Below are 6000 nucleotides of genomic sequence, written 5' to 3'. Positions count from 1 at the left end.
TATTTCCAAAAAATATTTGTTTGTTCCTAAGAATAAAGAGAAAATAATGTTATCGTAATTTGTCAGCAACTGCTTAAGGCATCATATAAAGGCACATAGGAATAAAGTGTTGATTTGTTGCAGATTTGCTTGCGATACTAATAGTATTTAGCAAGATTTTTAACTTTCTACATTGCAACTTTCAAGGAAATAAATTATAACATTAGAGTTAATAATGGACATTTTAAAACAGTAACCTTCTGAATGACAGGTATTGGGATAATATCATTGTATGTATTACGTAGAGCTACACTTAAAATGAAATGCTTACTTTTCATTTAAGCTAGGTCTCATGGCGTAATAACATAGTCTTTAATAGAGCAAGTCACAGTGCAATATTCCACCCACACACATTTGTTCAACAGTTACTTTATAAAACAGGACAACAGGGGTCACCACATAAATCAAAGCCAGCAAGGTGAGTGTCAAAATTGCTGATAGATGGAAAATAAAATGGATCGAATATCCATAGGAAATGCTTTAGTTCTGTAGTCAGCATCATAACTTTCTCCTGCCCTGACTTAAATGAGATCTCAGTACAGGATTGCAGCTGTTGAAGTGAAAACAATTTTCATTAGAGAAATAAGATAGGCATGGAAAAAAGAGCCAAGGGGTACATCTTTACTGTCAAGTAAACAAGGAAGATGAAAGAATTTATTGACTGCTTTTATATCTTATATATTCAATAAAATAAGTAATAAAAGCTGAAATATGTGACTGTCACTTTTAACAGTCCTCATCATTGTAAAACAGTAGTTTTATAACTCAGGTGCTATCATTATCTTTAACTCAGTGGGAATGTAATCATACCCAAGAGATAGTCAAAATGACAGTTTGCTGTAAAATGATACCGCTAATGAAATGAAGATTCGCTGATGAGCACTATAAAAGTTATTCTGTTGTGTGATTAAAGGCTTGCAATAGAGCAGCTAAAGTAATACTTCATTTAAAACTCTAAATTACCCAAGATTAAAAACAAAGCAGGTTCAAGCTATTTTTTATGAAAGTTGTATGCTTGCTTTAATATTTTAGCTCTGTCAGAAATGATGCTTCGAGTAATACAGTTAAAGTGACACTGGTAGAGAAGAGCAAGAAGTAATTCCATACCTAGTAACTAAGAAGTACCAGGTACTGCCCATGGACATACATGTTTTTTCTGTTTCCTCTAATTAGCTTCCAGTTAATACGATTGGATTTTGTTGTTTGTAACTAACAAAACTACATATAATGCATTAAAAGTCAATATTATAAATGTTGTTTATATATTTTTTTTAGCTTGAAACTGCTTGCATAGTTTATACCACAAGATACAATTTTGTCAGCCACACTAGTGTAGAGGGATAAACCCCTGACTATTATCCTGATGACCCCAACTCAACTAATTGCTAAAGCAGTGTGCAGGAGTTCTATTTACCATGGATATAGTTAAAAAACTGGTAACACTGAATGCATGACAGACCCTTTCAATATGGAACTTTGAGGAACGTGAACTTTTAAAGATCCCAAATGAGGAACATTCCTTGTAATGAGGTATGCTTGAGAGGTATGCACTCCAATGTGAAGTTGTTAGTAAGCTGTTAATAAGTGTTCCACACTTTGCACATTTTTTTCCACATTATGCAAAGTAGTGCTCCTCACTTTGTTGATGGGGGGTTGAGCGGTATGATGGAGTTTGGGGACAGAGAATTGAAGTTTGGCCTGCTCTCCTCTATCCTCTCTCTGTCTGAGGGTAAAGGAGGGGTTATGTGCCGATGTATGGCCAGGCTATTCTTGTAAACTCCAGTGGAGACCAGTACACAGAACAGAGGCTGGATTTCGCTTACGCACATGCTTAAGTAAGCATCATAGTAGCCTTTGGTGCATTTGGATGGAGAAGTACTTGTTGTTGCTGTTTAGTCATTTAATCAAGTCTGGCTCTTACTGACATTGATGACTTTAGCACATCATGCCTGCTTGTGCCTTGCTGTTTCTCTAAGTCCATGTAAATTTATATTAATTAATTCAGTATGTAAATATCATGGCCTTTCTCATCCTCTTATTCTCTTACCTTCAGTCTTTCCCATCACCTCTGCCTTCTCATGTGAGTTCTCTCCTTATATTGATTGGATAATGTATTTGAGTGTTAGCTGTAATATTGGATGTTCCAGTGAGCAGTCTGGATTTATTTTCTTAAGTATCGATTGATTTCATTTTATCGTAGTCCAGGGTATTCAAAATGTTTATTCCAATGCCACAGTTAAAAAGCAGTGATTTTCAGATTTACAGAATGTTACTTGTATTCCAAATGGCACAGCTGTGTGTTATTACTGGGAAATCCATAGCAGGGATTATGTAGACCATTGTTGGAAATGGGATGTTACTCTTTAATAACATATCTAAATTTGCCATTGCTTTCCTCCCAAAAAGCCAGCAACTTTTTAATTTCATGACTGTAGTCACCATCTGTAGAGACTTTTGAGACCAAGAAAATAAGACTGTCACTGCCTTTATCTCTTGACAATCTAGACGGAAATTAATCTTGATAGGATTTCATTCAATAATCATAGTTTCCTTTTTTATACCTGTAACAAACCAGCTTTTTCACTTTCTACTTTCACATTCACATGCGCTTCAACTTTTGTACTTAAATAAGCAAAAAAAAATAAATGTATTCTTGCTTTCACCCATCAGAGAGGTATCATCTGCATATCCCAATTAGTTAGCTTCACCAAGCAGTTTTGATGCCAGCATCTAATTCATCAAAATCAGGAATTTGTGCAATATATAACATGTATGAATTAAATATAGTTAATAACTGTTGTACTCTTTTTCTCAGTCTATGCAATCAATGGGTTCAGGGAAGTCAATATGGCAGAAGTAAATGTTTTTCTGGTTTTCTATAGATTTTTGTAGTGTCCAGTTGATTTTGAAATTTGATCTCTGGAACCGCTAACTGAAGCTTATACATCTGTAAAGTCTTGTCTGTAAATCTCTTGCAGGATCTTAAGCATTACTTTCCAGATTGTGAAATAAGAATTGTTTCCTTTTAAAGCTTTGAATACTAATTAAGATCCAATGTTCACTATTTTATTTTCAAATGCAATGGAAAATTACAAGCAACACTCTAACAGCATTGTTTTGCAGGTTTTAAAAAATTTAGTTGGAAGTTCATCACTCCCTGCAGCCTTTTTATTATTTATTTTATTAATTTATTTTAATTTTTAGCAAGGACAGAACATTACTGCCAAAATACCATTTTCAGACTCAGTCTGGAGTACAATAGTCAGAAGATAACAAAGTTGACATTTTCAAATAGATACATGGTTAGTGATGAATAGAACAAAAGAACAACTACAACTAATATCTATCTGTCTATATATATATATATATATATATATATATATATATATATATATATATATATATATATATATATCAGCATTTAAACTTTTAAGGCACGTTACATAACTGGATCAGAATGCAGAACCCAGTAACTCTTAACTATATACAATGCACACAGTAAGTTGTGAAGGTTGAGGGAAGATGTATGGAAGAGAAAAGTTCAGGAAGAACATAGACATGGTGTGAAAGAAGGAAAAACAATGGAGGAGAAGGGGCTTTTGACAGTGTAATTGCAGGTATTGCTCTATAGCAGGAAATGCCACCACAAATGGGTAGGGCCTCTATCACAACAACTGTTAACAACCTCTGTGTGCAATTGTGGCGGATAACAGACCTACTCACCTCCTATAAACCTAATTTCACAATATGTCTCAACCACTGATAATTCTAACTGACAGTGTAAAACTGGAAACCAGAATTCAAAGAGCAGATTAAGGACAAGTGAGATTTATGGGGCCACACCCTCATAGATCATCTGCTTGACTCTCATATGAACCATGTATTTGGAGAAAAAAAAAGTAAAGAAAAGAAAACAAATGTGTTTCTGCATTGCACCAAAGTGCTGGATTTTCATTAAATACTATGGGAGTCTGAAGGTAAAGTAACATGTAAAGTGCATTTCATGTTTTTTTCTGCTGCCTCAGTAGACATACATTTTTTCTGAAAAAATACCACATTTAATGCAGAACAGATATCTACTCTGGCTGAATCAGTTTTTTATTAATATAAAAAACAATAAAACACTAAAATTAGGTACTTTCACAGATGTCCCAATTCCTCAGACCATTTACTTAGAACAAACAGTACAAAACAGAGATTCAAAACTTTTAAAAGCATCCACAAACAATAAAATAACACAAAGTAATATACATGACTTAGACAGAGAACCAATAAAAATCAATGAAATAAAGATCTCCTTTTAGAGCTGGTTTTAAAGAAATATGGTCATTGAGACCAGGGCTACAATTAGACTTAAGGTCTATGATCCAATACAACTCATTATATTCAGTCTTGTTGCATAGATCACCTTCCCTGTTGGTATCATTGACCAATTCTGAAACAAAAAAATTGAAAAGAGTATTCAAAGTCCTTTTCTATAACACATTTTGATGTGGTGCTAGTTAATTTCTCACTCTTAATGTCATTACAATGTTCTAAAACCCTTTACTTTAATGTCTGGTCTGTCTTACCTGTGTAAAATCCTTCACATTACACACACTGCGCTAAGTAAACTAAATTCTTAGTTTTACAATCTGCATGAAAACTAAATTCAATATTCTTCCCTGTTCTGGGGAGCTGAATGTATAACACACTCCATATAAAACTACAGGCTTTACAAGATCGACAGGGAAGTGTACCCAGGTGATCTGATAGAACCCTACTAACAGGAGACTGTTGTGTATAACATATCTATTGTTTAAGCATCCTATACTTCCTAAATGTGAACCTCAGTACTTGGCCTAAGCTCTTCTTAAGATCAACATCTGTCATTAAAATAGGCCACTTTTTCTTAATGACATCATATATTAAGTTCACATCAATGGAAAATGCGAGTAGCACTCTAGGTGTAGCATTATGAGTAGCAGACTCATTTGTTAACTCAATATCATCCTTTGCTGCAAAATAGGATCTAGCCTTGGTCTGTCTAGTTAGACGAATGTCTTCTATTGTCCTATCTATCTCAGATAAAAAATAGCTTCTGTCCAAAACGTCTTGCCTTAAATGACTTCATCCAGCATTCCATCATTGTCATGTAGTCTCATGACTCTTGAGTATCTGGCATTTCAGGACATTCCTAGGAACGAGCCTGGGATGCATGCTGATCTTGTGTAATAAATTATTCTTTTTTCAAGATTTCTTAAAGATACTAGTACCTAGTTGCCCTAACATATCTTTATGTATTATGATGTCAAGAAAATCAATTTTATCATCTGAAAGCTAAACTTGAGATAAGATGTGGTACCATGCAAAAACACAACAAACTCCATCAATTCCTGTTGTGTCCCTTCCCAAATCATGAACACATCATCCACAAAGTATTTGTAATATTGGATATGTGTTCTAAAAGAGTTATCAGCAAGAACATTCTCTAACACCCATTGTGCTAACACAAGATTAGCATAAGAGTTTGTACAGGCTGTCCCCATTGCAACCCCAACTTTCTGCAAGTAGTAATCTTGTCCCAAAGACAAAACATTATTTTCCAAAATAAGTTCCAATAATGTACAAATCAACATAACCTTATTGGTAGGAAAGGCAGTCCAATTAGTTATAAAAGATCTAACATTCTCTATGCCTAAATCATTAGGAGTCACAGTAAAAAGTGAACTAACATCCATTGTAACAAACATCATGTTCTCACCAAAGCATACATCTCTAGACCATAAAATAAACCATTCAAAAACCGTTTAGTGTCTCTAAGTACACTATTGATGGTATCTAAAACAGATCACAGATGTTTCTCAACATATAGAGATAGTGGCTCAGTGAGCCAGCCACAACCTGAAACTATTGGGCACACAGATGGATCAACAGGATCTTTATGGACCTTTAGCAGCCTATAGATAGTAGGAATCATGA

This window comes from Protopterus annectens, chromosome 3.part0 (genome assembly GCF_019279795.1).
Source record: "Protopterus annectens isolate FY-2018-M chromosome 3.part0, PAN1.0, whole genome shotgun sequence".
NCBI lineage: Eukaryota > Metazoa > Chordata > Ceratodontiformes > Protopteridae > Protopterus > Protopterus annectens.
The sequence above is the reverse complement of the archived record's forward strand: the minus strand, read 5'-3'. Positions refer to the sequence as shown.